The sequence below is a fragment of the Lagenorhynchus albirostris genome, chromosome 6 (assembly GCF_949774975.1).
Source record: "Lagenorhynchus albirostris chromosome 6, mLagAlb1.1, whole genome shotgun sequence".
NCBI lineage: Eukaryota > Metazoa > Chordata > Mammalia > Artiodactyla > Delphinidae > Lagenorhynchus > Lagenorhynchus albirostris.
This window is the reverse complement of record NC_083100.1, coordinates 2,992,677-3,015,273: the sequence shown is the minus strand read 5'-3', so window position 1 is coordinate 3,015,273 and position 22,597 is coordinate 2,992,677.

Below are 22,597 nucleotides of genomic sequence, written 5' to 3'. Positions count from 1 at the left end.
ACACACCATCACAAACGATCACCCTCCTGTTTTCCCACCAGGAGCGCCCAGCCGAGCAGGTGGGCCCCTGGAGGGCTGCATGGAAGCAGCTAACCTTCTTTGGCTTCCCTGACAGGCCAACAGAGATTTCCGCTAAGCTGGCCAGGGAAGCTGAGGACAGTTTTAATTTGAAAAATAAGATGAACTGGCTTTCTTTGTGTCCCAAGCTAGGTAAATGGCCCCTTCTCCAGAGCTTTGTCATGGAAATCCCCAGAAAATAATTGGTTGGAAGTCAAAGAACCCAAAAAAACAAAGGGAAAGGATTTGGGAAGTGGACTTGGCCAGGTATGTATTGTTCCCAAATTGCTCACATTAATGAGCTCCCAGGGATACAGTTGCTCTGGAGACAGGGCTTCCTGCAAGCCAAGAAGCAGCTCTGAACTGAGATCATCTTCACAGAAAGGACAGCCCTGGTGGAGATGGCAGCTCGGGAGGGTGCAACAGCCTGGGGCCAAGAGAACTAAGATCCAGCAGAATGCAGAGTGAGCCTCAGGCTGGACAGGTGGATTCCCTCCGGAGAAAAACCCTGAGTCTCCTGGAGATGAAATTCCCTCTTGTGCATCAAATATGAAAATCAGCACAGTCTTCGTGGAGGACAGATTAGATATATGTACCCAAAGTCTTGAAATGTTTGTTCCCAGTAATTTCCTTCCTAGGAATGTATTCCAAGGTCATAATTAGAGACGTGCTAAAGGACTTGTGTGGAATGACCTGCCCCCAGGGTTATTTATATGAGAGTGAGTGGAACCGTCTTGAGTGCCCGCACTAGATGGCTGTTCAAGTAGATTAAATCCAGATGATGGTGAAAAACTTTAAAAATTAAGTACATGGGAAATTTTTCTCACAGTATAGAGTTAATTGGAAAGGGCAGATTACAGAACAAGGAAACGAGATGATCTCCATTTGGGGTACATGTATGATTGTGCGTGTGAGAGAGTGTGCGTCCCCAGGCCGTATCTAACCAGGAAAAGGCGGTATAACACGACTCACAGAAATGGTAACGACGCGCTACAGTTTGGATCTAGCTGCCGTGTTGTAGATGCTGGGATGGAAGGCCATTTAGAGCCGTGGTCAGGGGTCCCAGGGCTAGACTCGAGCTCGCTGGGATCTGGCTGGACCCCTGTCCACCTGTGTGGCTTTGAGCGGCTTCTTCATCCCTCTGGTGAGTTTATGTGCTTGGAAAAGGTGGCCTGTCATCCGTCATCAGCCCCATCCCACGGACTGTGTTTAAACACCGAAGAGCAGGCTCCTGGCCAGAGGATCCGTATGTCTGTGGGGTAGGGGTGGAGGTGGGGTGTGGAGAACAAGCAGTAGGCTGGGGGCTTTGAGAGAGTGAGAGGAAAGAGGTTTTAAGACAACTTTTCTCTCTTTTATGAGCGTAACTGCCCTTTGGTTCCTTGTAAAACAAATTTAGGAGGGATCTGCAGTATTTCTCAAGGCTATTTTTGGAGTTGAACTTGGATTTGACTTTGGTTTCTTCTCCATGGGAACAGGGTGAGATGGGCCGTGAGGTTGCCCATCTTTACTCGTTTCATAAATGTGCTACAGGGAGAGAGGACACCAGACTGATGGCAGCTTCAAGAATAGTTTGCGTATGGCCCTCAAAAGCATCCCTCCTGGCTAACGCCCCCCAGCCACAGTCCCTGGGCTGTGGTGGCTACCGAGGAGCTCCTTCCCTCCAATGGGCCGTCTTCCCAACAGACACGCTCGCAGGAGGCCGGGCAGGTCGCTCCCCGACTGTTTTCTGAGTGGGGGCGGAGACAGGCAGGGGTGCCTGCAGGTCAGTGCAGCCCATCATCGTGATGGCAGCTCCATCCCAGCGCCTGCCCAGGCTGCCCACGGTCACACCAGGAGCCTACTCAGCCTCTCACCCTAGCACCTTCTCCTTACGAGAAACAGTCCACATTAAGAAGGAAAAAACGGGTAGCACAGAGGCGACGGCACCGAACTGCCTGCGATCGACTCGAATCCCAGCTCTGCACAGGGAAAACGGGCCTGTTTCCTCACCTGTGAAGGGGTGGCCATAGGTGCTTTGGGGCGTCGCTGTAGAAAGCCCCTGGCGCTGTGCCCAGCACAGCATAAACCCTCTTTCACTTGGCCGTGGTGATGCACTTTCACGAAGGATCTGGGGCCTGATGGCTGCGGAATGCACTTGCCTGGGCATCCATTTCTGTCTCTCAGTGTGGTCCCAGCCCCACTGCGCAGAGGGCGGGAGGTGTGTAAAGGGACAAGAATCGTGATAATTCAAGTGGCGACATTTGGGGATTCTCTCCCACTCCTGGGGTCCATCCCATTCGGTGCAGGCGGAGGTGTTAGTCAGCTGTAGCGAAGGACCACAGGTGGGGCCGCTTAAACGACAGAAATTTATTTTCTCACGGTTCTGGAGACTGGAAGTCCAAGATCAAGGTGTCATCGGGGTGGGTTTCTTGTGAGGCCTCCCTCCTTGGCTCGTAGACGGCCGTCTTGCCCTGTATCTTCACATGGTCATCCCTCTGTGCATCTGTGTCCTAATCTCCTCTTCTTATGAGGACACCAGTCATATGGGATATGGGATTAGGGCCTACCCCAGTGACCTCTTTTCACCTTATTACCTCTTTAAAGACCTCATCTCCAGGGACTTCCCTGGTGGCGCAGTGGTTAAGAATCCGCCTGCCAATGCAGGGGTCACAGGTTCGAGCCCTGGTCTGGGGAGATCCCACATGCCGTGGAGAAACTAAGCCCACGCGCCACAACTACTGAGCCTGCGCTCTAGAGCCCACGTGCCACAACTACTGAGACTGTGTGCCGCAACTGCTGAAGCCCACGCGCCTAGAGCCCATGCTCCGCAACAAGAGAAGCCACCGCAATGAGTAGCCCATGCACCGCAATGAAGAGTAGCTCCCGCTTGCCGCAACTAGAGAAAGCCCGCACGCAGCAACGAAGACCCAATGCAGCCAAAAATAAATAAATAAATTTATCTAAAAAAGAAAAAAAAAGAAAAAGGTCCTATCTCCGGGACTTCCCTGGTGGCACAGTAGTTAAGACTCTGCGCTCCCAATGCAGGGGGCCCGGGTTCGATCCCTGGTCAGGGAACTAGATCCCACATGCCACAACTAAGGAGCCCGCCTGCCGCAACTGAGACCCGGCATAATGAAATAAATAAATAATAAATAAATAAATAAAGACCCTATCTCCAAATACAGTCACATTCTGAAAAACTGGGAGTTAGGACTTCAACACATGAACTGGGGGTGAGGGGGACACAACTCAGCCCTAACAAGGGCCCACCTTCCCCAGCCGTGGAACTGCCACTCAGGAGACGGTCAGCTTTTCCATTTGGCCTGCAGCAGCCAATTTAAGCTGCAACAGAACTAAAGGGCTGTAATTCACCCTGAAAATTAGCAGAAAACAGCATTGTAGCAAGGTGATTGCTATAGAAATATCACAAGATCAAATAAAAAACCTGCTTTAAGATGCATTACACATTCTTTCTGGGAGGGAGCAAGGCTGCAGGGGCAGGGGAAGATCTCGGTGGTGATTCCTAAGAGGTTCCCAGAGACGGTGCATTCGAGGGCATTGGCAGTCTGGCAACGTAGACTTTTCATCTTGTCTCATTTTTTGAAAAATGGACAGTTCTCCTCTTGCCTGGTGCCGGTGTTTCTGCACAATAATTTTTCTTCCTTTTCTTTTTTGGGCCCAGAAATGGAACAAAGAAATGAAGGGCTAAGGAGAGAGGAAGAAAAAGTACAGATGTTTTTCTTGAGTTAACCAGGTCAACCATCAGGAGAGCAGGGAAAAGAGGAAGACTTAGAGAATGTTAAAGAGATGCCTGCAGAATCAGCCTGCTGTGAGCTGTGGGGAAGGAGGGCGGGTGAGGGCAGCCTGGGCCTGCTTCCCGAGGGTGAGGGTGAGAGATGCCAGCCAGCCACCTACAGCAGGCCAGGCCGGGGAGAAGCACCGCGGTGAATGAAGGATGCTCTCGACTTATCTCTGCTCTCCTAGCCTCCATCAGACTGGGAAGTTAGGCCCATTTTGCAGATAAGGAGACTGAGGCACAGAAAGGTGACAACACACGCCCAGCTATCCCTGACCGTGGATGCTGGAGCCAAGATTTGAAGCCGGAGCCCTCTGGCCCCCAGACCCCCGGTTCTCTCACCTGTGCCACCTCCCTTGGTTCAGGAGAGTGGAGAACAGTCAGGAACTGAGGGTTCCAAGAGGGCGACAGGGAGAGGTGGGTCACAACTGGGTGTTTGCAACTCCTGGTGGCACGAGTACAAGTGGGCCCCCCTCTGCAGGACTCGTGCTCCTTCCTCCCCAAGCCCTCCTGGCCCTCCTCTGTCCCCACACAGCAGCCTCACGACTGATCCTTCGGGAAACCGTAGGACGGAGACCCACTTGGGGAGGCCCCATCCATCCCCTGCAGCCCCACGAGGTGCTCTGGCTCTCCGAGGCCCACCAGGTTGGAGGAAGCCTCCGCGTCTTGCCTGGGGGAAGAAACTGGGAGGCCTCTTGGTCCTTCCACTGCACCTCTCCCCAGAGCTTATGGAAAGGAGAGTGGTGTTAATAAGTCTTCCTGCCTCTCAGCCTCCTGTGCCCCGAGGAAGGATGACAGCTTGACCCCCAACCAGAACAAGCTGTGCTTAAACTTTGGGGACATAAGGTGGCGTGTCTGAGGGAGGAATGTTTGTGTAGCCCAGGAGTAGGGCTCAGTCCCCTGTCCCAGGAGGAAGGGGCCAAGCAGGGCGCCACAGACACGCCCCCCCGGGCCTCCCGCTGCCTTGTTCAGCCTGCACCTCCTAATAGGCCCCAGCCCCCAGCCCAAACCCAAGGTTGCCGACGGGAACATTCCTTTCCATCACCATTCTTTCTTCTCAATCCCCAATTTTCAATTAAAAAATTTTTTTTTCCAAAACTGGTACCAATATAACAGTGATTTTCTGTTGATGGGTTTGGATGAGGGACTTTCTTAGTTCATAGTTTCCTTCCTTGTGATTTTAAAAAGATAACAGCTTTCTAGCTTTCAAGTCCTGGCGCTGTAGAAGGTCATGCACAGCTGGAAATGATTTTACGGATCAGGAAACAGGCTGGACAGGCACCCGCTCAGACGCGGCCTGTGCCCGCGGCCTTTTCTGCCCGTTTATCGGCCTGGGGGACACCTGGCTGCCACTTGCTGGGTCCTGACTTGGCCCCGTGGAGGGCGGGGGACTCTGGAAAGAAAACTGGGGCGCAGTTCAGACAGTGCCTGGCTGGCGGTGCCTGGCTTAGCGGACAAGGTAATAAACCCTGCACCAGGTGTTCGGCTCTCCGCTAGGGGCACTCGCGAGTCGGAGGCCGCGGCTGGAGTGGGGCGGGGCGTGGGGGGGGGCGGACCCAAGGCAGGAGGCGACCTGTCAGCTGAGCAGCAGCGCCTGCTACCTGCCCAACCCAGGACCCCTCTTTACTTCTCTCTCTTACTCCGGTCCCTTATCTTTTTCACTAAGGACTTAGTCACATGTACAGCGCAGAACAGCTAAAGAACTTCCCAGTGTTTAAAGCAGTGCCCCGCACACGGTTGGCACTCAAAAAGTACTTATTGAATTAACTCACTGTAATTATCGATAATAACAGTGAATTGCAACCTCATCAGCCAATCCTGTATTGTCAGGCGTTTAACGTATTAGCAGTTTCCCTCTATTTCTTATTGTCTTGCCAATAATAAGTAACTTTTATTATATCAGTAGAAATAACCTGTACATTGTAGAAACAAAATAAAATAAGCAAATAAAAAGCCTTCATTCTTACCATTCAGGTAATTCTAACATACCTTTTGGCATACAGTCTTCCGAACTTTAATTTGTACTTAGGTAGTACATGGATGATAGATAAACCAAAAAAAAAGAAAAAAGAAAAAAAATGGGCCCATACAGTTTTGTAAATGACGTTTTAAATTTTTAAAACGTCATTTAACAAAATGACTACACAGTCTTTATAAATTTCTAAAGGCGGGGTTTGTCTGTTTTGCTTATTGCTGTGTAAAAATAATGCTCGGATGTGCATGTCCTTATTCTATTCCTTAAAACAAGTGTTTAGAATTTGGGAAGCAAGGGGATTCAAGCTTTCTGTGAATATTGCGAGATCCATTTTGAACGTTTGCATCACCCACTCACCAGCACCTGAGTCTCAACTCACATATACTGCTTTTTGTGTTGTGCGTATCTGGTTACCTCGAGGCCAGCCTCTTCTTGGATACTGCCCGCGGGAGTCTTCTGGAGCAAATTACCTCCCAGGTCCTTTACCCATTTCCAGATGATTTCACTCCACGATAGCACTCTGCTTGCACAATTTGACTATATACACATTTTCAGGAACGTATTTAATGAGCAAAATGCCTCTGTTTTCTTTAGCGTTCTTGCGTATATATTCATAGGTGGGTCGTAGTTTTTCTCTGGGGAATCCTTTTGTCATGATTTTGTGTTTTGTGATCAGATTTGTGTTACCATGTTATTCTGTGCCCTGGAATGGTTTACAGAGCATGAGGAATGCAGAGAAAGTAAATGGAAATATATGAGTAAATGTATGAAAAGGTATGTGACAAATGTATGATAAGTATATGAAAAGATGCCCTTCCTCAAGGGGATCAGGGAATGCATTATTCAAACAATAATGATACTATGGGCTTCCCTGGTGGCACAGTGGTTGAGAGTCCGCCTGCCGATGCAGGGGACACGGGTTCGTGCCCTGGTCCGGGAAGATCCCACATGCCACGGAGCAGCTGGGGCCGTGAGCCATGGCCGCTGAGCCTGCACGTCTGGAGCCTGTGCTCCGCAACGGGAGAGGCCACAACAGTGAGAGGCCCGCGTACCGCAAAAAATAAAAATAAAAAAAAAATAAAAATGATGCAGAGGGACTCCCCTGGTGGTGCATTTGTTAAGAATCCACCTGCCAATGCAGGGCACACGGGTTCGAGCCCTGGTACAGGAAGATCCCACATGCCGTGGAGCAGCTGAGCTCGTGAGCCACAACTGCTGAGCCTGCGCTCTAGAGCTCGCGAGCCACAGCTACTGAGCCCGCGTGCCACAACTACTGAAGCCTGCACGCCTAGAGCCCGTGCTCCACAACAAGAGAAGCCACCACGATGAGAAGCCCGTGCACCTCAATGAAGAGAAGCCCCCGCTCACCGCAACTAGAGAAAGCCCGCATTCAAAAAGAAAGACCCAACACGGCCAAAAATTAAAAATTAATTAATTAATTAATGTGATGCAAAAATGACAATGGAGGTGGGTCAAGAGAATGACTTAAATATTAAAGGCCTTAGAGAGGCGCGGAGAAAGCTGATGGAGCAGTTTTGCAAACCTGCCCCTTTCTTGGGCAAGTCAAGCATGCTGGGCAGGACGTCACATCACGCTGGCCAACCTCATGGCTGCTGAGACCCCAGTCAGTGCTCCATGGAGTCTTTGTTCTGAGAATCTGCAGGTGGCACCAGCCCCAGGAAAACGATGGCTCCTGGTTCCTGGAGCTGCACTTGGAGCTCCGCCCACGATGCCTGGCAGCCTGGATCACTTGAATCCACCCGGACTCTGCTTAGGAGGGATGACGAGGGACACCAGGGCCCCAAACCCCCACGGCTACAGGCTGTAAATATACAGCTGCAACTTGAAGAACACAGACCTCACGGCGGATGCTATCAAGGCCTTCTCTGGCTCTCCTGGGGTGGTTACAGGTGCACCCCACACCTGGAGCAGGGAAGGGGCTGGACGTACGTGTGTGTGTGTGTGTGTGTGTGTGTGTGTGTGTGTTTGGCGGTGGGGTGGGGAGGGATGGGCGGGAAGGATAGGGCAGCCCATCGTTTGCAAGTAGCAAGCAGATCTGTCTTCAGGATGGAGAGAATTAGCTCTGGCGCCACCGCTTTCTATGCTTTGAGAAAACCACTACCATCAGCCTTTGGTTACAAACCCTCAATGCTGCTCCCAAAATTCTTCTGGGGGGCAGCCCGGCCGCAGGAGCCTCACAGGTTCTGGAGTGGGGTGGACTTGGGGTTGGCTGAGCCGGAGCTGTGGCTGAGGTTTTTGTCTCCCCTTCCTCAGGCGAGAGTAGATGACTTTGTGTGTGAATTGAGATCACCTTGACCTTGAACTGTGGCTTGTTCTGGAGGATCTTGAGTGTTTTGCCAGGGAGGGGCGACACAGTAAACACACATCCACCCATACAACGGACAACCATGTAGCCACTAAAAAGAACAGGGCAGATGCGTGAATACTGATAAGTGAAAAGAATATAACAATATGATCCCATCTGTGCACTGAAGATGTCTAGAAGGTCAAACTGGAAACCGAACAGTGGTTGCCTTTGGGGGACAGTTACTGGGGACTGGGTTAGGAAGGGAACTCGTGTACCCTCTTAAACTGTTAGAATATTATATGTTCATGTATTACATAATATTTCGTGTGTAACATTATAACTTTTAAAATCTAACCAAACCAAACGGGGTCCAAAAGTTACAAATGATACCAGCAACCCTTTTCACACCAGTTAATGGTACAAGAATGCTCCAGGCAAGCATCCTTTCAACAAGCCAGGTTCCAGCCCTGCCTCCCCCTCCTCCAGGTTCCTGGGCCCAGTTCTGAGTCCCAGGGTGGCCCATAGGGACTTTAGCTACCATAATTCCATCGGCACTCCCATGTCACCCCAAATGAACACATAATTTAACACAAAATAGCATGTTCACCACCTGAAGACAAATTTCTTCCTATGTCTTTCACCTATTTTCCAATCCCAGTTGAACTGTATCCCCGAGACCCTCTGCATCAGCTACCTACTGCTGTGTAACAAAGCACCATGACTCACAGTGCGAACAACAGATGTTGCTTCTCTGGTCATAGGCCAGGCATGGCCTCACTGGGTCCTCTGAGACTGCAGCTCTCACAGGCCTATAGTACAGGTGTTGGCCGGGCTGCATTCTCATCTGGAGGCCTAACTGGGGAAGGACCTGCTTCCAAGCGCGTTCAGGTTGTTGGCAGAATTCATCTTCTTTCGGCTGAGTGACTGAGGGTGCTGCATTTTGCTGGCTGTCGACTGGAGGTCCCCCGCCCCCGTCAGGTCCTTGCTAGGTTCCTTGCTAAGTGAACTTCCAGAACGTGTCTCCTTACTTTATCAAGCCAGCAAGGAGACTCTCTAGTGTGTGCTAGTAAGACAGTCTTACACAGCTACGTCGTAACATAGTCATGGGGGTGACACACCATCACCTTCCCCATATTCTACGGGTTATAAGCAAGCCACCGGTTCCACCCACCCTCAAGGGGAGGGGATTATGCATTACAAGGCATGAACTTGGGGCCACCCTAGGGTCTGTCTGCCACACTCCCCACGAGGAGATTTTGGAGCTGCCTCTGGGAGGGCCCTTGGGGAAGAGTTCTGGGGTGCCACACGGCAAGGGTCAGGGGAGCCTTGCAGTGTTTGTTCCCTGGCAGGCTCTCAGGTTCACAGCGGCTTGCCGAGAAAGGCATTTAGCATAGTAAGGTCAAAAGGCTGCATCCTAGCCAGAACTTTTGCCAAGTAAGATCATGCGTGATGTTAATGGTGGCCCTGAGTTGTGCAGTGCACACCTGCGCAACTTTCCCTGGCAGCCCGGAATCACACCTGTGGATGAGAGACTTTTTCAGAGCCTTACCTCCCTGAGGAGTAATATCTGGTCCGACTCCAGTTCCACCAATGGACCATATGTCTGTGCAGCTGAGTTTACTTTACACTACACCCTCTTTCCTAGCTAGTCCTTGACTTTTCTATTCCTCAAACACATCCAGAAAGCTTGAAATATTTTCTCGGGAATTTTTGACTGTTGTTACCCAAGGCATCCCAAACTCACAGCTTCTGAGTGTTGATTTTCTCCCACTGCTGGGTGGGTCTCTAGAAATGGAGCATCAAAGTGAGTTGGAGTCTCCAATGAAAGTCCTGGTCCTTCCAGAGCAATGACTGTTACAGCTGTCACATGGGTAGGGACGGCCCACTGCCACAATACGTTTCAGTTGCAATGTCACAATTACATGCTCTGACATTGATATTATGCTGTAAAACCTCAGGTTGTTAAATTATCCCCAGACGTTTGGCACAGCCCAAGACTGCTTTTCAATTAACAGTAAACATACAAGGTGCAGAGCTTCAGGACAGCAGTCCTTTTTCTTGTGTCGTCCTTAATTCTTATAATTCACGACAATGCCACCCATTTATTGAGCGCTTACCATGTTGTGCATATTTCTCCCAATGGTCTTCTAAGACAGGCACGATTATAAATACCAATTTACAGATGGAAAGATGAAAATCTGTGGCTTGAAGAGGCTTAGACCCTTGTCAAGGGAAGGCTGAGCTGGGACGGCAAGGTCTGTCTGGCACAGAGCCTGGTTCCACCTGCGGGACACCGATACCTATGCGTTATGAGCGCAAACCCCTCACCTGGACCTGTGTGGGCAGCGCCCCTGGGTTGCCCCCATCCTGCGGTGACTGGTTAATGCTGACATGCATCTCTGCAACCTGCGTGAGCGTCGGCCGCCGGAACTACACACAGCCCGCCACTAATGGGTGGAAAACCAGGCGGGACACCTTTAGTTTTCATGGATTAATAGCGCCTGCTCCGCACTCCCTGGTGCAATGATTTCTGCCAGCTTTAATTTTTTTCTTTTTAACGTACGTGACGCCAAATGATAACAGGCTCAGTAAAAAAGCGACCCCCCCCCCAAAAAGCGACCCAAACCTGGCCCTCAGTTTCCCAAGCAAAATTTCCATTTTGACTTTGCCCACCTGGAGTCCTGTTCTTCCATAGCTTTTTTTTTTTTTGGCTACGCCATACGGCATCTTAGTTCTCCAACCAGGGATCAGACCTGTGCGCCCTGCACTGGAAGCGCAGAGTCTTAACCACTGGACCGCCAAGGAAGTCCCCTTCCGTGGCTTTTGTGTGTTCACCTTTGACCCGGGACAGGGGAGCTGCTGGCCAAGGGCACTGCCCCCACTGTGTCCCTCCCCCGCAGGTTTCCTCCCCTCAGGCTTGGTCACTGTGCCCCCTCCCGGGTCTGCAGGCCCACCCAACCCTAGGCCTCCACCCACTCTTGCCTCTACTTCTGAGGAAGAACGTGGGGGACTCCCCTAGAGAACTTGGGAGTGGCAAAGATCAAGAACCTCCCTGTTTTCAGGGCACCTGGCAGAGGCCGGGCAGGGGGGCTATTGGGAAGCCCGGCCCCTGCCGCTGGGGTTCATTTCAGGAAGGTGAAGGGCCAGGAGACTCAATTCCTTGGGCCCCAGCCTTAGAGAAGAAATGAATTTTGTGCTCAAAAATGTCTGTCTCAGCACATGTCTAGTCCTACAAACCCGTGACCCCAAGAAGGGCCCTTTGTGCCTCCCAGGGCTACAGAGGAGGGACCAGCCCTCTCCCGGGTCTCTTGAATTCCGCAGCCCTGCTCCTCCCCACTTTCCCCCCTCACTCTCAGCAGATAGCCTGGCTTCCTACGTGACTGACGCACAGCAGGGGCCGTCCCCCGCACCCTGCCTTCCCTGTCACTGCGGCCTTCTGCTTAAAGCCCCACCCTCTCCTGTCAAGGACATCCCATAAGCCATGATCCTCTACCTGTCTCTGGCACCCTCAGTGTTTCCCTCTTTAATGGGATGATCCCTACTGATAGCCTACAAATAAACTACAAAACCTCCGCCCCTTAATGAACCCTCCTTGGACGCGCCCACATCTCCCTCGGTTACCCCATTTCTCCACTATCCCTTATAGACAGAGGGGTCAGCTCAGTAGTGGGAATAATTAGCCTAATCTGAGCACTGCTCTGGTCCAGTCTAACAAGTCTTAAAAGCAAGACCCAGGAGAATCAAACGGTTTCCAAGCAACTTAACTGCATCCCAGAACAAAGCTCAAGGATATTTCTAGGAGTCGTCAAATCCACCACTTGACAACGTGAAATTCACAGTATCGGGCATCCAAGCAAATATTACCAGGTATGCAAAGAAACAGGAAAATATGACCCATGATGCGGACAAAACCAATCAATTGAAACTGATGGAGAGTTGACGCAGGTGTTAGAATTAGTAGATGGGAATCTGTAGACAGTTATCCTAATTGATGCCAGTAATCAATTTATCGCCTCTCAGCTCCAAATTCACCCTTCAGTGCCTGCCCTGCAGTGATGGAGTAATTCCTTTAAGCCTTTCCCCTCACAGTGAGCAGTGTTAAGCTCCCCAGCAGAGGGCGCTGTAGGGACACATCAAGAAGAAAGGTTCACCTGCCTGCAGCTGCTGTATGACGGGTCCGGGGGCTGGTGTTCTGTCCCCAGCATGTACCGAGGACACATGGACCCTTAAGAGCCTTGCAGCCTGATCTGGAGACAACTTTCCTATGGTCCCCCTGATACACCACGAGGTCCAGGTCTCCTGCCACACCAGTGCCCCGATCCCTTCTGCTCACCCACACACCTGGCCCATGACTATGTCTTACCTGCATCCCCTTGCACCCAGAGGATTAACACTAGCCCCCACTCCCTCTGTATGCCTGCCTGGGCATTGGTAGCTGATGGCCTGTTCTCAGCCGGAGCTCTGGAGGATAGCTTCCCGCTAGCCCCGTGACTGCAGACCAATTCTGACCAGGATAAACCAGCAAACCTCTCTGGTATCCAGTGGGCTGTGCCTACAGCTTCTCCAACCAGGTCCAAACCCCAGTAGCAATGCCCATGCCAAGCACCCAGACATTGGTTTCTTTTTTTTTTTTTTTTTGGCTGCGTTGGGCCTTCTCTAGTTGCGGCGAGTGGGGGCTACTCTTCCTTGCAGTGCGCGGGCTTATTGTGATGGCTTCTCTCGTCACGGGGGACAGGCTCTAGGCGCACGGGCTTCAGTAGTTGTGGCGCATGGGCTCTAGAGCGCAGGCTCAGTAGTTGTGGCTCACGGGCTCTAGGGCACGGGCTCAGTAGTTGTGGCGCACGGGCTCAGTAGTTGTGGCTCACGGGCTATAGAGAGCAGGCTCAGTAGTTGTGGCTCGTGGGCTCTAGGGCGCGGGCTCAGTAGTTGTGGTGCATGGGCTTCGTTGCTCCGCGGCGTGTGGGATCTTCCCAGACCAGGTCTCGAACCCGTGTCCCCTGCATCGGCAGGCGGACTCTCAACCACTGCGCCACCAGGGAAGCCCCATCTCTTTTTTTTAAAAAAAAAAAAAAAGCTTATCTATTCATAGCCGGCTGTAGTAAGAGGGTCAGCCACCATCACTTGTGTTTGACAGAGACTCAAAGACAGGCAGAGGAGCGGGAGAGCTTTCCAGTGGGAGACAGGGAAGGCTCCAGGGTGCCTGATGGGGCCATGGGCCTGGGGTGGCCCGTGTGATTAGTATTTTTGGCTTTCTCTGGTTGGTCCTAAGCTGGACGTGAGGACAACAACTAGGGAAGCTGTCAGTTATTAATCCAGTCCTGGCCATTTGGGGCTGATTGTTACAGAAGTACTTGTTTAGCTTCCTGGATTGTTACTAGAAACAACAATCCCATTCCCCGCAAGTCTGACTTACAGCGAGCCGGCTTCCTGCTCTGTGTACCGTCGAGAAGGGGTTAGTGACCTGGGCCGCTGCTGCAGGCTGTGAGCCAGAGTTCTATTTTTATACAGGGGCTGGCCATTGTCTGCTTATATTTCAGTCTCTCTTGTTTTCCGGCTACTGCTGGGCTGGGGAGCCGGGGATGGGACCAGCGTAAGTGGACACCCACACGTTCTAACTGTTCTTGCTGAGATTCACCTGCTCCTTTTCTGTTGTTTTTTTTTTTTTTTAGATGTTGGGGGTAGGAGTTTATTAATTTATTTATGTATTTTTGCTGTGTTGGGTCTTCGTTTCTGTGTGAGGCCTTTCTCTAGTTGTGGCAAGCGGGGGCCACTCTTCATCGCGGTGCACGGGCCTCTCACTATCGCGGCTTCTCTTGTTGCGGAGCACAAGCTCCAGACGTACAGGCTCAGTAGTTGTGGCTCACGGGCTTAGTTGCTCCGCGGCATGTGGGATCCTCCCGGACCAGGGCTCGAACCCGAGTCCCCTGCATCGGCAGGCAGACTCTCAACCACTGCGCCACCAGGGAAGCCCTACCTGCTCCTTTTGATGAGTGCTTCCTGACTTGTTGCTGGTCTTTGGTTAATTTCCAGATTCCAAAAAGTGGGCTCTGACTCTTTGGGCCAATTTTTTATTGCTCTTTAGAAGTGGCAGAATTTCAGGGTTCCTTACTCCATTTTTACTCATGTCACTTGCCATATTCATTTTTAAAAAGCACAGAGAGGGCTTCCCCGGTGGCTCAGTGGTTAAGAATCCGCCTTCCACGCAGGGGACACGGGTTCGAGAAGATCCCACATGCCGTGGAGGAACTGAGCCCGCGTGCCACAATTACTGAAGCCCGCACACCTAGAACCCATGCTCCGCAACAAGAGAAGCCACAGCAACGAGAAGCCCACGCACCGCAACATAGAGTAGCCCCTTCTCGCCGGAACTAGAGAAAGCCCGCACGCAGCAACAAGACTCAACACAGTCAAAAATAAAATAAATAAAATAAACTTAAAAGGCACAGAGAATGGTCATTTTATAAGTGGAGTGTTCTTTGGAGGTTATGTTCACATTAGCTGACTTTTGCTTTCCAACCTGATCTTGTCACGGTGGGTAACGAGGCCCCCTCTCTGATTCCTGTCTAGGCTGCCCAGGTCCTGTTAAGCATGTAAACTGCCCGCCCTCAACCTTTAGTCAAAAGTACGTGCCTACCTTGTCTTTTTATCAACCCAGCATCAAGGTTTTTATCAACTAGGATAAAAACCTAGCACAAGGTCTGGTGCATGCTATCTAATTAATAAATTGGGTGGCTAGATAAGCCCCCTCTTGGCTGACATATTATTTCTTGGGACTCGGCACCCACCAGCCCTGTGGCTGGCCACGGGAGCAGATAGACATTGCTGGGCTTCCCACCGGGCAGAGGGAGCCTGATGAGGAGGGAGCGAGTGGTGGAGAGAGGCAGGACCGAGCCAGCCCCCTAGAAGCTTCCATTCCTGAAGGCCTCCTAGTATCCTGAGGCTTGCTGGCTGATCTGCCCCCAGTTTAGAGATGCCAAGTTTGGAAGCAAGTTAGAGTGGGTTTCTGGGTGTTGCTACCAAAGAATCTTGACTAAAGCAAGGAGGATTAACGGAAGGTAGAACCGAAGACCGGACAGTGCGGGCAGCACGCGGATCGTCTGCGTGGCCCAGAGGGGAGCCGTGTCGGTGTTTGCGTGCATGTGGGCCTCCATGGACATATGCCCTGACCCCTGAGCCCCCAGAAACTCCCCCTCCCCTCTCCCCCTGCTAATGTTACAGAGTAACTGAGCAGCACAGACCATGTCTGCAAGGCAGCTGTGCATTAGGGTGGGGCGGGGCTGGGGGTAGCACTTGGGGGTGGGTGGCCCCACTGCCCCGGGGTCTGGGGTCTGGGGGAGCAGTGGGAATGCTCATGAGCATGTTTAACACGAGTGAGGTGCTCTGCGCGTGCGTATAGGAAAGACCTTCAGGACTGCTGTTAGCTGGGAAGAGGGGCAAAGCGAGCTGCCGAGCTCAGGTAGAGTGTGACCCGGCTGTGTAAGAGATGCTTCTAGAGGTAGCTATGGAGACGAGGCTGTGTGTGCTCTTCTTGCTGCAACAAACGACCCCGATGAAAGTAAATATTATTTAGAATGAGAAAGTAAATTGCAAATACCACAAACATGAAAAAACAGAAAAAGGTATAACTCACATATTGTATTTACTTATAATTTTATTTTATATACTATAAAAAATTTATATTATATATTAAGTAAAATAAATATATTATATTAAATAAATTTTATATTATATATTACATATATAAATATACGATCATATTTTGGGGGTTTCATAATATTTTTAGTATTTATTTCCTCACTGTAAATGAATATTCACTTTCATCTCTAACGTTGAATTCTTTAAGTATACTTTGTATACCAACTTTATATAACTGAGTATAATCTTTCTTAAAAAGGGCTCCAAACTGTACATTGAGCCATAGACCCCCAAAACCTGATCTGCCCTGGAGTACTGTTTTTTGGGCCACGTAGCTTGCAGGATCTTAGTTCCCTGACCAGGGCACCAGGGGTACCCTGGCAGTGAAAGCACCAAGTCCTAACCCCTGGACTGCCAGGGAATTCCCAAGCCCTGGAGTATTTTTATAAAGAAAAATTTAATTGTTTTCTTAAGTCAAAATCAGGATGTGATTCAATTAAAATCCAATATAAATTCAGAAAGAATTAGAAAAACTGATTTTAAAATTCATATGGAAAAGTAAAGATTTTAGAACTGCTAAGGCATTTCTGGCGGGGTGCGGGGGAAGGATGATGAATTTGTGAAGGGAATTCGTGCTACCTGAGATTAAGATCTACCATTATAAAACTAATAATGAGAAGAGGGTAGTATTGGTGGGAAGATAAATAGCTCAGTGGAACAGAATAGTGAGTCCAGAAACAGGCCTAAACACATTTGGGAACGTGACATATGATTGACATGACATCACGCTTCAGTGGGGAAAGAGCTGACAGCTCGGTGACATACCGTTGGAACAGCTGGTTTTCTGTACAGAAAAAATTGCAATTGGATTCCTATTTACCCATAGCCCAACATAAACGCCAGTTGAATTAAAAGATTATACACTCAAATATTAACAACTGTAAAACTATTAGAAAAATAGATAGGAGAATGTCTTTTATAACCTCTGGGAAGAGGAGTTCTTAGTGAAAAAGCACAACTCATAAAAGAAAAGACTGGGGACTTCCCTGGCAGTCCAGTGGTTAAGACTCCGAGCTTCCAATGCAGGGAGCCTGGGGTTCGATCCCTGGTCTGGGAACCAAGATCCCACGTGCCCTGAGGTGCAGCCAAAATTTTTTTTAAAAAAATAAAAGATTGATGAATTTGACATCAACATTGAAAACTTCCATATGACAAAAGAAACCATAAACAAAGCACATACACGCCACTGACCAGGAGAAGATTTTGTGTATTCAACGCAGGATTTGTTCCAGAATGTATAAAGAACTTCTACAAATCAATAAGAAAAAGACAACTTAACAGAAAAAGTGGGCAAAGGATATGAAGAGGCCATTCCCTGAATGGCCAATAGACATGAGAAAAGATGCAGAAACTCACCATTCAGGGAAATGCAAATTAAAACCACGGTGAGAGACCATTTCATACCCATCACATGGCAAAAATCACCAAGTCTGTCACTGCCAGGAAGTTATGGGGAAATGCAAACTCCCCTCCCCTCCCCTCCCCCTCCCTCCCTCCCCTCCCCTCCCTCCCCTCCCCCCTCCATCTCCCTCCCCTCCCCCTCCTCCTCCTTTTCCCCCTCCTCCAAGAGATGCCAAGTGACAGGAGATGGGGAGAGGCTCTCTCGCTCCGGACTGCCTGGTCTCAGACCCTTACCTTCCCAGACCACTTACAGAGGTCTCTGAGATGCTCTCTGAGCCCCAGGGCTGTTCTGCCCCCAGCTCCCCACGTCATGCAGGCCCAGGGGCCTCCAATCGGGCAGTGCCCCCACCATCCACGGCCGGGCTGCCTATGTGGCTTTGGAACCTGGAAGCTGAGCAGCTCCCACCCCTCTCAGCACTTGATGGGCAATGTTTTGAACAAGGTCGTAGACTCTCCCTCCCTCCCCACCACATACTAATCCCAACAGCACAGGGTTCTAAGAAGTGAAAAGCCAGGTTTCCACCTCCACCCCATCCCATAGCCCAGAACAACTGTCAGCAGTTGGTGTATAAGTGTTACAAGTGGAATTGTGTCCCCTCCAAATTTATGTTGGAGCCCTAACCCCTGGACCCTCACAATGTTACCTTATTTAGAGATTGGGCCTTTACAGATTTAATTAAAATAAAATGAGGTCATTGGGGCGGGGCCCAATCCAATATGACTGGTGTCCTTGTAAGAAGGGGACATTTGTGCACAGGCACGCACAGAGGGAAGAAGATGTGAGGACAAAGGGAGAAGACACAAGCCAAGGAGAGAGCCCTGAACAGATCCCCTCTCGCGACATCGCCGACACCTTAGTCTCGGGCTTCCAGGCTCCAGAGCTGAGAGACAATGAATTTCTTTTGTTTAAGCCACTCCGCTTATAGTACTTTGTTTCATCAGCTCTAGCAAACTAATACAATATGCTTCTAAATATTTTCTAATAGTTTGTAAACTTATCTCTAAACAGACTATTTTTACACAACGTCATTATACTATTCATGCAATTATGCCACTAATTTTTCCATTTTATGATAGACGGTGGACACATTTCCATGCCAGGAGGTGCCCGTCTGCTGCTTCTGTGAGTAGCTACCTAACCTCACCCCCTGAAGCGCCTGATTTCCTCAAGGACCTGTGGGTAGAGTCTTAGGTGGCTTCCAGGCTGACGCTGCTGAGAACAGTACAGCAGTGATGGGGTGATAGTAACCTGTTCTCTACCTGACATCCCCTGCGGGCTCTGACCGGGCTCAGGTCCCACTCTTCCCTGCTAGCTGGTTCTCAGTGGTTCCTTCATGTGATGTGGGCTTCTCCATGCAGACGATGTCTTCAAACTCCTCCCTGATCCAGACACGTACATTCTGAGAGATGTAAAGTTTGTAATTTTCTTACCCAGGTCATGCCTCTTTGCCATCAAGCTTATTTAAATATGTTACGTCTTTCTTTCCCCTCCCCTGCATTGTGAAAAGGGTTTCTTGATAACTTCTAACCGGCTGATGTTGGTACATAAAATTTACCTATTGATTTTTTTTTAATTCGAGTCACTTTGTTCAGTTTTAGTTTTTTACTCTTCAGTTGCCTCTTGGATATTCTAGGGAGCCAATCACATTGTCTCATTAGGTAACGGTCACCCTGCCTAGTCCTTTCTATTAACGATCTTCGGTTTCTGCCACGTGCCTTACAGCGGTAGCCAGATTAGGTAATAATGATGGTGAGGGTGGATATCGGAGTCTTTCTTCATCCTATCGACTGTGCCCTCTCCATCATCTCTCTTCATTGTAACCTGCCCCAGTGCTCCCTGGGTCTTTCTCCTGGCCTCTCAGATGGAGGTAGTGTCCCCTTTTTCCTGCAGCATGTGTTTGGGGACTGCCCTGAGGCAGACTGTATTTTCTTGTAGAAAACGTACGTTTAGAATTTCGTTGGACTTGAATGTACTGTACATATAGCACGTGGAGGGGCATTTCTACTGCCACGTGGAGAGTCACCATTTATTTCAAACAATTTTATCTGTCTTCTTGAAATTTAGAAAGGCTTTGGAAGCCTGGTTTGGATTGCCTGTTTTTTAAACAGTGTGTTCAAGGAAGCCGTATGCTGCCCCATATTTATTTCTCTAGTGAGTCGCAGCATTAAAATCACTTATTTGACGCAAGACCTGTGCTCCAAGGTAAGGGTCAGTCATGTTAAAGGAGACCTTTGTATTGTTATGAAGACAAAATAAAAGTTTGAAGAAAAATGAGGAAAATTCACTCAAAATGCTACCATTCTGACACAAAAATTATATTCATTTTTGTTAATTTACTTCTAGTCTCTGCCCATATATTTGTTTTCCAGAATTGCGGTCATTGAATTTATACAATTTGAATGTTGATTGTTTCATTTAATTTAATAAGTATGTTCATGCTTCTACATAATCTGCATAACAATCAAGTTTACTCACTGTGTAATATTCTTGTAAGTAAATGAATGGTACTTTAGTTAACCTTCCCCTAATACTGAGCTTGAGGTTGCTTCCAAGTTCTGTAACAATGGACATTCTTGTGCCAGGGCTTTGTCTGCTTTTGGATTACTCCGTTAGGCCAATCCCTACAATAGAATTACTGGGTCAAAAGATCTGAAGGCTTTTAGGACTTTTATTGCCCTCTTAAAGGTTTGTGCTGGGTCACCTGATACCAGCAGAGCAAGCAGTAGCCCAGGTCCACTCTGAACGGCGGCTCCTCCTCTTCACAAACGGGAGCCACAGCATGGCCATCACCAGAGTTCCAGAGTCAGACGTCAGTCATGAGGGTTTAGAAAGGAGTTACTGGGATGTTGGTTCTTCAGCCCAGTCTCCAGTGAGATGGAGCTGTGGCTGCAGGGGGAGGGACTCTCCCTGGAGGTGGGACTGCCTTGATGTGCCAGGTGACTGTCTTGGGTGACCCCAGTGTGGTCCCAGGGGTTGCAGCCCAAGATGCAGCCCAATGGATGTCATCTTGGGCTGTTACAGTTGCTCAGAACACAGGATGGTTGCTCCCGATCCTGTTCCTACCTTCTTCCCTCGGGTGTTTACAGAAACTCTCATGGATATACATTTTCAACCACAGGGTTCTTTTTTTTTTTAAAGGGAAAACAGGTTTTGTGGCATTCTTCCCATATCACTCACCGAAACAGACAATGCCAGATACTTAGAACAACAAAAACTATAGGTATTATACAAAATATAAAACCCAGGCAGCAGCACCTCACTGCAGGAGTGGTCTGAGCATCCTGAATCCCTATGAATGTGTCATGATGAGCCCTGGGCTGATGGTACCTGCCCAGTCCTCCAGGGAGTCTCCTTAATACCCAGATCCCAGGCTGCCCTTGAAGCCACCAACCACCATTCTTGGCACGATTCCTGGAGATACTGTGCATGAGCTTCCCATGGGTACCATAACCAACAGTGGTTTAAAACACGTGTTTATTCTCTAGCGGTCCTGAAACTCAGAAATGCAAAATCAGGGTGTCTACAGGTCCCTGTTCCTTCCAGAGGATTCAGGAGAGACATGTTCTTGCCTTTTTCAGCTTCTAGAGGCCACTTGTACTCCTTGGCTCAGGCCTCTTCCTCCAATCACCCCCACCTCTGCTTCCACTGTCACATCCTCTACTAGTGACTGATGTCCTGACTCTCTCCTGTAAGGGCCTTGTGATTATGATGGGCCCACCTGGATAATCCCCATTTTAGTCCATTTAGGCTACTATAACAAAATACCACAAACTGGGTGGTTATAAACAACAGAAATTTACTTCTCATGGTTCTGGAGGCTGGAAGTCCAAGATCAAGGTGTCGGCAGATTTGGTAACAGGGGAGGTTCCACTTTCTGATTCATAGATGGCCACCTTCTCTCTGTGTCCCCACATGGCAGGAGGGACAAGGGAACTCTCTGACTTTTTTTTTTATAAAGTCACTAATCCCATTCATGAGGGCTCCACCCTCATGACCTAATCACCTCGCAAAGTCCTCACCTCCTAATATCATCACCTTGGGGGCTAGGATTTCAACATATGAATTTGGGGGGGACATAAACATTCCATGTGTAGCACTCCCCATCTCAAAATCCTTAACTTAATCATAACTGCAAAGTCCATTTTACCATGTAAAGTAACATCTTCACAGGTTCTAGTAATTAGTTCAAGGACACCTTCAGGGGGCTATTAATTCAGCTTAGCATGTATGGTCACACACACACACACACACACACACACACACACACACACACACACACACACACACACACACACACACACACACACACCCCTACTATTCATGTCCCCTACCAGAACTAAACTATAAAAACTTTTCATCAGCAGCATAAAAATACCTGAAAACATGAACAGACTTCAGTCAGTGACTAATACAAAAGAATATGCAACGCAAAACAGGAGAGAGTGTGACAAAGGCAGATGATTTTAATATATTTTCCTGAGAAAGTAAAAGCAAAATCCTCAGAGAAAGGCAGCTTCTCTCTTGTGTAATGTTCCCAGGGCTTTTCCACGTAGGGGCCTGATGTGACAGGGTGACCTGAAGGGGAAGAATCACAGAAGTACAGTCTGCAGGAAGGGGCAGCAGGGACCACGGGGAGCTGATTGTACGATGTCTCCATTCCAGTTACAACGCACAGCCCTTGTTAAAATGTGCCCAGTGTGGCTTTAGGGTGAGTGAGAAAATCTCAGTCCTGTAATATTTAAAACACTGCTTTGATTCAGTCCCTTTTCAGGAAAGCTGTCACAGCCCATTTATTATTTTTTAAAGGAATAAAAGGAAACATGATGCTTTCCCTGGAGGCCAGTTATGGAGCAGTCAAAAGTTAATTATACTAGATGTGTGGTTAGAGTCATATTACTTCGAATCCAATTGTCTGCTGCCTGGATGATAGCTGCTTCCACCATCATCATCGTCATCACCATCATTCAAGCTCCGATCTGGCCCAACTATAAGGGGCTTGCCCCTCCCTCATGTTACAAACGATCCCAGAACTGGTTGAACAAGGATGCTCATGCGTCTTGGTTGACAAGCTCTCCCGGTACCCCACAACCACTGCCAGCCACTGTTTGTCTGGTGTCGTCTTTGCTTCATCCTCTCCTCTCCAAATTAGACCCAGGGCACTGCCTTTCACCATAAAAGGCCCAATAAAGCTTTTCCTAACAATAACGTACCATCTCTACTTTTAGCAACAGAAAGCACCAGGAGGACCTTGGGTTTTGTACATTCATCTTCAGCCTCCCCAGCTGGACTCTAAGGCATAGCTATCCTCCCCTCCCTCCTTCCCCCAACAGTCTCTAAACTCAAATGGGACTGCGGAGTCGCTGATCTGCTGTGTGCAGAGCAAAC